Genomic DNA, 13,099 nt, shown 5'->3' with positions numbered 1-13,099 from the left:
TGACAGTGGGATTTTCTGCCAGTCAGGTTGGGTATTGCTGTTGGGTGATCAGGGTTGATTTTCCCAAAGCACTCTTAACGCTACGTCATTTGTAAGTTCTGTCTTTTTAGAGGTCACATTAAAGATGGGAAAAGTTTTGAAATGATTTATTGTGGTCTCATTTTTTTTTGCATCACAAAAACCTGCCATTTTAACAGGGGTTTGTACACTTTTTATATCCCCTGTATGTTAAGTGCCATGACGTACAAGTACATGCATTAAAGGGAATAGATAAATATAGTAAAACTAAGTATTACATATAACCCCTTCTAGTGCACATATATAAAAAAGGGCTTGTGCAATTATTATGTTTTAAAAGAGGACTGAGCAATAGAAACTAAGGATATAATTACTGTCATTAAAATCAGAAGGTGGCTGATAAGAACCCCTGCAGGTGGGGGACCAGGAGTGAGCAAGGCCTGTGACTGACCTGAGTTATATTAGACAATAGTAGATAAGAATATTCATAGAAAACAAGTACAGCCCAATCTCAGGATGCAATAAAGACTGACAGCTGAAGAACTATGCAAGTGGATCCTGACTCTTGGCACATAAAGGAAAACTATGGAACGCAAGAAGGGGCAGCCGCCAGAAATGGACAGTGTTTGAAAGAGACAGAGGGAGATCCTTGGGCACATCATCTATCATTAATTAAATGAATTATTATGAGAAAATTCAATGAGATTAACTCAACTGTGTTATACACTCACCTAAAGGATTATTAGGAACACCATACTAATACGATGTTTGACCCCCTTTCGCCTTCAGAACTGCCTTAATTCTACGTGGCATTGATTCAACAAAGTGCTGAAAGCATTCTTTAGAAATGTTGGCCCATATTGATAGGATAGCATCTTGCAGTTGATGGAGATTTGTGGGATGCACATCCAGGGCACGAAGCTCCCGTTCCACCACATCCCAAAGATGCTCTATTGGGTTGAGATCTGGTGACTGTGGGGGCCATTGTAGTACAGTGAACTCATTGTCATGTTCAAGAAACCAATTTGAAATGATTCGAGCTTTGTGACATGGTGCATTATCCTGCTGGAAGTAGCCATCAGAGGATGGGTACATGGTGGTCATAAAGGGATGGACATGGTCAGAAACAATGCTCAGGTAGGCCGTGGCATTTAAACTATGCCCAATTGGCACTAAGGGGCCTAAAGTGTGCCAAGAAAACATCCCCCACACCATTACACCACCACCACCAGCCTGCACAGTGGTAACAAGGCATGATGGATCCATGTTCTCATTCTGTTTACGGCAAATTCTGACTCTACCATTTGAATGCCTCAACAGAAATCGAGACTCATCAGACCAGGCAACATTTTTCCAGTCTTCAACTGTCCAATTTTGGTGAGCTCGTGCAAATTTTAGCCTCTTTTTCCTATTTGTAGTGGAGATGAGTGGTACCCGGTGGGGTCTTCTGCTGTTGTATCCCATACGCCTCAAGGTTGTGCGTGTTGTGGCTTCACAAATGCTTTGCTGCATACAGTACCTCGGTTGTAACGAGTGGTTATTTCAGTCAAAGTTGCTCTTCTATCAGCTTGAATCAGTCGGTCCATTCTCCTCTGACCTCTAGCATCAACAAGGCATTTTCACCCACAGGACTGCCGCATACTGGATGTTTTTCCCTTTGCACACCATTCTTTGTAAACCCTAGAAATGGTTGTGCGTGAAAATCCCAGTAACTGAGCAGATTGTGAAATACTCAGACCGGCCCGTCTGGCACCAACAACCATGCCACGCTCAAAATTGCTTAAATCACCTTTCTTTCCCATTCTGACATTCAGTTTGGAGTTCAGGAGATTGTCTTGACCAGGACCACACCCCTAAATGCATTGAAGCAACTGCCACGTGATTGGTTGATTAGATAATTGCATTAATGAGAAATTGAACATGTCTTCCTAATAATCCTTTAGGTGAGTGTATTCTCAGAACACAAATTGAATAAATCAACTGAAAATGAATGTTTCCTTTTCAAAATACTCATTCTAGTTGTGTGAAACCACTGTCCCTGATTCAAGTTAATTCAAAGAGGTATAAAAATAAACACTGACAAAACATTCATATAATATGCATTGTACATCAATGTAGAACTTTTATGTTTGACAAAACATTACTATGCTTTTTACATTAATAAAGGACATATACTGTATGACTAATGACACATTCATTTAATATGGATTGTACATGAATGTAGGATTTATGCTTTAACAGTATCGTCATTTGATGTGTATTTTGATATGAATTAGCATTTGTGGGTCTAAAACAACATCAAGTTAATATGCATTGCATATTTATTTTGAGTGTCATATAAAGAGCTTATATGATTTGGGTAGAACACATAAGAGTCATATGTTGTTTTTAAAAATTCTGTTCCATATGGGTGTCTGGTACCATAACACCCCTTGGCCCAAATTGACCCCCCAGCGACAGCTGAGGAGGGGGTTGCTTCAGAGGTAGAAGGTGCGCTGGGGACCACATGGACTGTGACTCACTATATTCCTGGGCAAAAAGTGACCAAAGCTTCATGTTGTGCAACTTGGGTTTACCCATGTTTTTGCCCAGGGGTTTATATTATGCAGGTGTGTCATGGATCCAGGGCTCCCACATCCTGCTCAAACACATTTTAATCAGCTAATCACCAGGTTAGGTTAGGTTTGGCTGAACAGTGAAATCTGCAAGTTTGGATTCTAGCCCTCCAGGACCTGAACCAGGGGAATTTGGGAAGCCTGGTGTAAGCAGTAGACTTTGTGGTGTGTAGCTTAACGGCCAATTCATATTATACTTTTCCATGTGCAATTGCACAGTCTGCACACAGGGTGAGCGAGGTGAAATTCGTTATCAGGGGTTTGTGCTGGACTATGGACGTTTACCTTTGTTTTAATCTGTTATGTTGTATGACAGTATAGTTCCGCCTTTATTCTACTGAGGCGCGTTTATTCTGAAACGGTTGTCGCGCGGTGATGACGTCATCAGCCCGACCGCTCGGCGCTACGGGAGCGAGTGACATATTTTTCGCCTGCTATCTCACCACCAGAGAACGGTTAATGAACCACTTGTGTTGGTCCGTGCCTGTGTGCGTAAACGAGCAATGTAAGTTGATCTTGTAGTACTTTAAGTCATGTTAGGTTTGTACTAGAAGTGTTCGTTCATAATTAGTTAATGTGGGGTTGTAACTTCTGTTGTGCATAGCATGTAGCATTACCTGTCGGAGCTCATGTTAGCTGATTAGCTCGTGTGCAGCGTGATTTATATGTGTATTGAGGGGTTAATTATACAATAATGCAACTACTAATTTCTAATAATATAACGTCTAACATAATGCAGACAATAGACATGGGAACTGATATTAGGCCGGCAGGATGGGGTGATCTCACCCCATGCAGTTGGGAAAAATCAGGAACTGACAGCGAGCGAGCAGGTCAGGATGACCTCGTACCAGACAGCAGGAAAACAGGAACCCATCATATAACCGATGCTTCTTTTAACTTTTACTTAACATAAAGGGCCACACCTCAAAAGGCCTATAAAGGGACAGAGCTGATACCTGTGGTTCGAGCTGCTTCCTGTACATGCTGAATGTATGTCAGATGGTCGCTCACAGATTATAATCTGTCAGAGAATAAACTGGTGACTTGCAACTACTCCTCGACTGTGCTGTGAATCTCTTCTCATCAACGGACCCAGTGGAGTTTGACTCCAACAATATTGTGTAATTTCAGTTTATTTGCATCACTGAATGGATTTGTATTCATTTCCTCTGCTGTAGGACCACACACTTGCGCACGTACAACCAATACAACCCAGTTATACATCATCCTCTGGTCTCGTCACTGTCTTACTTCCTGCGTGCACTCCGCTCTATCATCTTGGCCTCAAGTAGTGTTCTGGCCAACACTCCCGATTGTGTGTGGTGGTAAAATACGGACAGCCCTTACAGTCCTTCAACCTATATTATCGACCCATCGCTGTCTCACCCACAGGACGGGTGTGGAAGGTGCACATGTAGCCCAGATCTTTCTGTCCAGCAGAGATAATTTGTGTTGTTGACTGTTGACTGAGCATATGCAAGGAAATTGACTAGGTGCTTCCAGTGAGTGGCAGCACTTATTTTCACAGATCACAGGTGAACCAAGAGAGAGTAGAGAAAGAATAGTTGTTACTGTTGTCACAGTGTGCGCGGGGGAGGGGGGGGACTATCTGCATCCATGGACAAATGTAGTGCGAAGGTAGATTCCACAGGCATGACTGTCCGCAGCCCCAAAGCGCTCAGGGAAAAGTGAAGCATGAACTACTCTTAAGTGAAAAAACACAACTAATTTAAAGAAATACCACAAACTGAAATACAAACTGAAATAAAAAAAGCCTAAAGATCATAAAAGTACACTGAAAAGGAAAGAAAACTGAAAAAAGTATTAAAAACTAATAATAAAAAAAAGAATGAAAATGACATTGTCTGTACTGCTAACACACTGTGCTAGATCAGTTGCATCATCATCATCATCATCATCATCATCATCGTCTCTCTTTCTCTCTACACACCTCAGCAGTATGTATAAAGCAGAAAACAAAGGATGTGGAATCATGTTTACGACACGTAACCCGTGGTTAGTGTGTCATTCTCACCTGCACGGTGGTAACTCAGGGCACAAGGCTCTCCCGTAAACACACTGGCTGAGCTTTACGGCGCCATCAGCGAGCTCCAAAACGCCCAAACAGACTGTTTATTGTTGCAGTAGATTTCGACCATGCAAATATCAAGTCAGATCTGTCTAAATATCATTAGTAGGTGAACTTTGCAACGAGGGGGGGGGGGGGGAAATGCTGGAATGTGTTTACACAAACGTCACCGGTGCCTACCATGCTGAACTCCGCCCCCACCTCGGCTACTCAGACTCTTCTCCCTCCTTCCGTCTGGAAGTTTCTGTAATCAACTGATTATAAGCTGTAACCCCCCCCCCCCCCCACACACACACACATACACTGTATATAACCTTCAAACTAGTACTGTTATTGCTTATTGGACTGCACTGTGTAATGTCTTGTCCTGTAATGTTGTATTGTTGCTCTCTCTCTCTCTCTCTCTCTCGCTCTCTTTGCTCTCCTTGCACTCTGTATAATGTCTGAAGTGACAATAAACCTTCTTGACTTGATGTGCCTTGCAAAACTCATTTGTGGGTCGAAAAAAAGGCATCATGTCATGGGGTTTGTCACGTATGCAGTGCACTGCCTTTTCCTGTAGGCGCTCTCATATTTCCTGTTTAAAATTCCCACAAACAATTCTGGTTTTGGCAAACAACTGGGGGAGCTGTAAGGAAGAGATGGCTTACTCAGCTAATGAAATTAAATGAAAAGAATTGACATGAAATGACATGAAATTAGACAATGCTTTATTTGACATTTGTACGAGTATGAGTACTAGTGCATAGGAACTTATTTTAGTTTTACACGTCACACCTTGCTTTCCTTTGTGACATACAAACACATGTAGGTAAGAGTGAGGCTGGGGTTCAGAGCCCAGGGACAGGTGTGAAGGGGCAGGAAGTGACAGTCACAAGTCTCAAATGAATTGAAAACAAATAACAGAAGAGACTTCCGGTTTAATATGCAAAAGTGAAGTGATCCAGACATGTGTTTATACGACATGTAGCGGCTTTCAAAATCACACCCAGCTGAGCTGAGATTCATCACTGGCTTTATTCATACAGCTTTGTATGACATATATGAGCCCAATAGAGCTTTAAGTTTCTGCCATTTTTTTCAGACATTTTTTAAGGAAATGTATTATCTAATTTTCTCAGTCATGCGTTAAGGTGTTTTACTTCTTTAAACAGGAACATGGATGTCTGAAATTAAATCATAGCTGAATACAAAGTATTCAGTTGCATATTTTCACACATGAACAGGCAACACCAGGACTGGCACCGTGTTACAGGAACTTCCTTACTTAACTAGTAATAATGGTATTACAGGTGGAGCATGAGAAAGGAGGGAAAACAAGAACGAACCATGGAGTAGCTACAACTAATGGGTTTATTAACAAAGCAAAACACTAATGGGGGGAACCAGAAAATAAAAAAACCATGAAGGGTCAAAAAACAGCAGGAGAAAAAGAACTAACTAAAAGTAATGCAACTAGAGAACAGAGGAACAACATTGAGCAAGACTGGAAACTAACCACAGCTACAAACATCCAGTAGCAAGTACAACAACTGGCTGAAGAACTGAACAAAGGCAGGCACTTAAATATACAGATAACAAGTACTAATACGGATCGGGTGTGGGTTATAGGGGACTGGGGCAACAAGGAGCAGGTGAGGTCAATTAAAGTAAAAACACTAAGGGAAACTAAAACAAGGACAACTGAACATAATAGAACAAGGAAGCAGGGAGCAAACACAAGGGACTGTAACAGAAACACATAAAATGCATGTTAAACCAAGAGAACACAAAACAACAAACATTAACAATTACACAACCAAAAGGGGAGTCTGGATGATGGCTGACCGCTCTGCCCTTTAAGCCAAACAGCAGCCTGGGGAATAGGGAAACACACTAGGGACTGAGTGGCTACAAGACAGAGGGGGGAACAGGATGGCCAATGACACCTGCTGGCCAAATGGGGACAAGACACCCAGGAGAACGTCAGACTGGCACTGATCCTGACAAATGGTAAATAGAGTTAGGACCTGATTTAGAAAAAAAACACCATAGATGAACAATTCCTAAGTCAAATTTCCTGTCCTAACTTAAGACACACAAACCTCCTAACATCCCAAAATCTCAAATGAACTGTCCTAACTTTGAGATTACCATTAAACTGTTCTGCTTTTCACTGGCCACCACAGATCGACTATGGGATCGGATTGTGCAATAATAAGGCAAGAGGCAGTATAAACCAGCCACATGGTGTCATTTATTGTATCCGTACCATTCACTCTAATAATTCTCACACACACTGCCCACCATGCCGGTCACCCGGACTACCCGCACCACGCACAGTGGACCCACACACACCACTGTTTACAACACTTAACATTAAAAGCTATACGTGTCATTACATTACAATGTACTGACAACACATTAGATGATGAACTGTTCACATTCATTACAGGGCAGGCACCGATTCAACACAGCGCACTGTGTATTTAATTATATCTTTGTTTGGACTCTCTATTCATTACTATGGGAAAAACTCTAATCCCAACATGACGACCGTAACCGCTACCCAGCCCTAACCTTAACCATGAGTATCCAAACCAAATACAAGACTTTTCTCATTTTTGGAATTTTGATCGCATTCACCGATCTTTGTGGGGAGCTGAAAAATGGTCTCCACCACATCAAAATAACAAGTTTTTATTACATCGTGGGGACCATTGGGTCCTCACAATGTAATATAAACATAATCCGCACACACATATTCATTGATAAAAATAATGGACAGTGGCTTAGCCCACTAAGCCACATGCTGCCCCAAAATTTATATTGTCATATTCTGTCCTGCCTGACCCTCTAACAAGCCATGGCTGGTGCTCATTTGTTTTACCTCTCATTTCTGCCATTCTGTGATTCACTCCAGCTGCCTCTCCTTGTGCTCCCTTGTTAGTTCTGTATTTAAGTACTTCCCAGTCTTGTGATCCTGTCACGACGTCGACCGGGGAAGCAGAAGCCGGGAGACGTAAGATGGGGGAAATGCAGGATTTATTGGGAATGACAATGTGGAACAGGCAAGAAACGCAGAGTGACAATACAATGACTGGACTGGGGAAACAAACGGAAATGCAGACTAAATACATTGGACTAATGACAACAATCAGAAACAGCTGGTAAACACGGGGAATCCACATGGGGTTAACAAGGGGGCGTGGCACACGGAAGGAGCAGACAGTCGGGGCAGGACATTACCCCCCAACAAAGGTGCGCACTCCGGGCGTGCCTAAGGGTAGTGAGGGGCAACACAGCGGACGCAGAGCACAACGGAACAGCATCTGCAGAAACAAAAGCAAAAAACATTAATGCACCATGGGGAACAGCACAGACACACAAAACATACACAAGGAAGACAACTCATATAACAACTGACACACGACAGGGAATGCAGACACACACAGAGGTACCAGAAACGGGAACACAGAACCCAATGAGGGGGACAACGATGGGACCAGAGGGAAAACCTACAAGGGGGCATTAAGGGACCAACAGGGAACGAAGGCACAGAGGGATGAGGAGGAAACACAGGGGCACACCCACAGGGGAGACATAGGGACCAGCAAGAAAAGAAGGCATAGAGGGACAAGGAGGAAACACAAGGAGCACGAAGAAACTAGAGGGGAACAATGGTGAAGCAGGATGGGGAGTGAGCACAGGGGGCACAAAAGGACGAGAAGGGAACAATGATCGAGCAGGACGGGGAGTAAATATGGGGGACAAGAAACCAAAGTGCAAGGGGAACCGGGGAGCTGGAGGGACCCTCGGCAGGTGTGAGGCGGAGGCCACCAGAGCAGCAGGCAACCGTGAGGCCAGAGCAGGGGCTGAAGGGGACACTGAAGGTGGCGAGGAGGAAGGCGAGGGGGACAGTGGCGAAGAAGAGGAGGGAATCATAGCCACAGCAGGCGGAGGCACAGCCATAGCCGGCCCAGGTGCAGACGACCAACGAGGCGCCAGAGACCAGTCCGCAGCCGGCCGATGAGCTGTAGACGGGGGACCCACAGGTAATTGTGGAGCCGAAACCTGGGGGAGCGAAGGTAGGCCAGAGAGTCGATCCCAACGCCGGTGTCCCCTCCCTCTCCGGGAGACCGAGAGATGGGAACCCAGCCGGAATCTGCCACGATGAGGGGGCGGTGGCTGAGGTGACCCACTGGAGGGGTCCACTGGGGCAGTCACGGTAATTCCCATGAGCTCCCACTCAAGCTCCTCCCCCAGCTCCATCAAGGAGGGAGGAGCGGTGGTCAGGTTGTCAGGGACCTCCTCGTTGACAGGGACTGGGGCCATGAAAGCTGCGGACATGGGAGTGGGGTCAGGAGCAAGGGAGACAAGAACTGGGGACTGGAACTGGGGGAACTGAGACTGGAGAGTCAAGAGCCAGGGGGACTGAGGCCGTAGGGTCAGGGACCGGGGGTATCGGGGCCGAGGGATCAGGAACCAAGGGGGCTGCAGCCAAGGTGTCTGGGATCAGGGGAGCTGTGGTCCAGGGGCCAGGAAGCAGGAGAGGTGGAGCATCCATTGCCAGCGGGGCAGGATTTGTAGGAAGCGGTGCGTCAGCCGATAGCGAGGGAACCACTGTGGCATCCGTCACGGGAACTGCTGGGGGTGGTGCGTCGGTCGCCAGGACTGGATCCTTGCAGGGTGGCACGTTGGCCGCCGGGACTGGAGCCGCTGGGGATGGTGTGCTGGCCACCAGGACTGGAGCCGCTGGGGGCGCAGAAACCCCGGGCGCTGGAACAGGAACCTCAGGCGCGGGGACCGCTGCGGGTGGAGCATCATCCAACAGGACTGGAACCGCTGGGGGCAGCACGTCATCTGCCAGGACTGGGGCCTTGAAGGGTAGCGTGTTGGCTGCCAGGACTGGGGCTTCGAAAGGTGGCGCACTGGCCGCCGGGATGGGGACCTCGGGAGGCGGCATGTTGGGCATCACGGGGTCTGGCTCCTAGGGAGTGGGCACCACGGGGAGTGGCTCCTCGGGAGCGGGCACCATGGGGACTAGAACCTTGGGAACCAGTGCAGGGACCTCGGGCTCGGGGACCTCAGATGCTGGAGCAGGGACCTCGGGCACTAGGCCAGGAACCACGGGGGGCGCTGCAGGAGGCGCCGGGCCAGGAACCACGGAGGGCGCTGCAGGAGACGCCGGGCCAGGAACCTTGGGTGCGGGCACTGCAGGAGGCACCCGGCCAGGAACATTGGGTGAGGGTGCTGCAGGAGGCACCCGGCCAGGAACCTTGGGTGCCGGCGGTGGTGCAGGGACCTCCAGGGGCGTAGCCAGAATGGGCGCCGCATGGACCTCCGGGGGGTGCAGCCAAAGCCGCTGGATTTGGAGCCATGGGGGACAGAGCAGGAAATGGGGCCACGGGGGACAGAGTAGGAACTAGAGCAGGGTTATTCAAGTCACGGTCCTCGAGGTCCGAGCACTGCTGGTTTTCCAGCCTTCCTTTACCTGTCAGTCAGGTGTGAAGCCTCTGACTAATCAGAATCAGTAATTATTAAACAACTACCTGGGAGAACTGAAAACACAGCCTGGATTTGGAATCGAGGTCCAGAGTTGAAGAACCCTGAACTAGAGCCACGGGAGGCGAAGCAGGGACTGAAGCCATGGGGGGCGAAGCAGGGACTGGAACCACGGGGGGTGAAGCAGGAATTGGAAGCACAGGGGGTGAAACAGGAATCGTTGGCGCAGGAACCTCAGGGAGCACTGCCGACACCAGTACCTTGAGGGGTGCTGCAGGAACCGCCGGCACAGGAACCAAGGAGAGTTCTGCAGGCACCGCTGGCACAGGAACCACAGGGGCACTGCAGGCACTGCCAGCACAGGAACCATGGGGGGCACTGCAGGCACCGCCAGCACTGGAACCTTGAGAGGCGCCGCAGGACTCACCGGCACAGGAACCTCTGGGGGTGCTGCAGGAACCACCTGCAAAGGGACCTCGGGGGGCGCTGCAGGACCCACCTGCAAAGGAACCACAGCCGGGGGTTGCGCCTCGGGGGAAGTGGATGTGCCTGCCGAGGAAGCTGGCTCGGTCCTCAACTGGAGCAGCTTCCACAAGCTCTCCACCATCTTCTCCATATCACCAGGCACAGAAGTTGGAGTGAAAGCGGCAAACTCCCCCTGCAGCCGTCTACAGAGTGGGGCAGCTTCCGGGGAGACTACCACCAGATCCCCCATCACCCACCAGTAAAGACCCCAGAGGGCAAAGAATTGCTGGGCCAGGGTTTCAGTCATAGGTGCAGCAGCGGACAGAGGAGCCTCAGGTGCTGACACCATGGGAAGTTGATGTGCCTCTGGGGCAGACGCCACAGGGAGCTGAGGCACCTCTGGGGCAGACGCCGCGGGGAGCTGAGGCACCTCTGGGGCAGACGCCGCGGGGAGCTGAGGCACCTCTGGGACAGGCAGGAGGAGGAAGGGGATCTCAGGAGCCGGCATAGCGAAATTAGGCGCTTCAGGAGCCGGCTTGCTGGACTGGGAGGCTGGCAACTCAGGTGCGACGAAGACCGCAGGGTCGGGCACAGTGTGGTATACCCCTTTATGGGCCACAGGGAAGCAAGCGTGACCTGCGTTAGGCTGAGGGGAATTCCCCAAGGGATCCGCCCCTCCGTGAGTCTTCCGCTTCTTTTGGCGAGCTGGCGCAGCAGGGCCGACGGGGAATTCAGGCTGTCCGGGCAAAGGGAGATGCACACTGCTGTCCAGGTATACTCGTCTAGGCCAAAATCCTAGTCCTACATTATTTTATTTTTATGTAACGTAACTGTAACTACGTAGTACTACACTTTGTAATGCTGTTACAACAGCGGGCAGAGGCAATATATTTTTTTTCCCATATAAAGGCGTTCATCCAAAAAGAAATAAGCCGATCTCTGCTACGGTGTGGCTACATGGCAGTAGATGCGGAGCTTCACTATATTGCCAAAAGTACACTGCCTTTACACACACATGAACTCTAATGACATCGCATTCTTAATACATAGGCTTTAATAGTAAAATAACAGCTTTAACTCTTCTGGGAAGGCTGTCCGCAAGGTTAAGGAATGTGTTTATGGGAATTCTTTTCTTCCAGGAGAGCATTTGTGAGGTCAGACACTGACTCATCCCAATTCTAATTCATCCCAAAGGTGTTCTATCGGGTTGAGGTCAGGGCTCTGTGCAGGCCAGTCCTTGCTTTGTGCACTGGTGTGCAGTCATGTTGTACAGGAAGGGGCCATCCCAATACTGTTCCCACAAAGTTGGGAGCATGAAATTTTCCAAAATGGCTTCGAATGCTGCAGCATTAATAGTTCCTTTCACTGGAACTAAGGGGACAAGTCCAACCCCTGAAAAACAACCCCACACCATAATCCCCCCTCCACCAAACTTTACACTTGGCATAATGCAGTCAGGCAAGTACCGGTGTCCTGGCAACCGGCAAGCCCAAACTCGTCCATCAGATTGCCAGACAGAGAAGCGTGATTTGTCACTCCAGAGAACACGTCTCCACTGCTCTAGAATCCAGTGGCGGCGCGCTTTACACCACTGCATCCGATGCTTTGCATTGCACTTCGTGATGTATGGCTTGGATGCAGCTGCTCGGCCATGGAAACCCATTCCATGAAGGTCTCTACATACTGTTCTTGAGCTAATCTGAAGGCCACACAAAGTTTGTAGGTCTGTAGCTATAGACTCTGCAGACAGTTGGCGACTTCTGCTCACTGTGATTTTACATGGCCTACCACTTCATGGCTGAGTTGCTGTTGTTCCCAATCGCTTCCACTTTGTTATAACACCACTAACAGTTGACCCTGGAATATGCAGTAGCGAGGAAATTTCACGAATGGACTTATTGCACAGGCGGCATCCTGAGCTCCTGACAGTGACCGATTCTTTCACAAATGTTTGTAGAAGCAGCCTGCATGCCTAGGTGCTTGATTTTATACAGCCGTGGCTATGGAAGTGATTGGAACACCTGAATTCAATGATTTGGAGGGGTGACCCAATGCTTTTGGCAATACAGTGTATATCTCGCCGGCGCTACAATATATACAAATGCTATTAAGAGCTAAATAAAAGCAAAAATACTTAGCATTGTCTCCCGCTTTCTCTCACAGATGGTATTTCATAGCAATTGTATGCTTTTTATTTACTTATGTTGGCACAAGGTGATATAATTACTGTATGGTTTTTAATCTGGGCTCATTTCACATTAAAATCAAAGTCCATACATTACTTAGTATTTTTCAAAAGTGTCCCCAAAATTTTGTAAATCCAACTGTATACTCTTGCTATCTTAAAACTTAAGATAGGAAGTTTCTGTAATATGGTCCCTGGAGAACATACAGATGATAATGATGGCAGTGCTTTGGGAAAAAA

This window comes from Paramormyrops kingsleyae, chromosome 10 (genome assembly GCF_048594095.1).
Source record: "Paramormyrops kingsleyae isolate MSU_618 chromosome 10, PKINGS_0.4, whole genome shotgun sequence".
NCBI lineage: Eukaryota > Metazoa > Chordata > Actinopteri > Osteoglossiformes > Mormyridae > Paramormyrops > Paramormyrops kingsleyae.
This window is presented reverse-complemented; position numbering follows the sequence as displayed.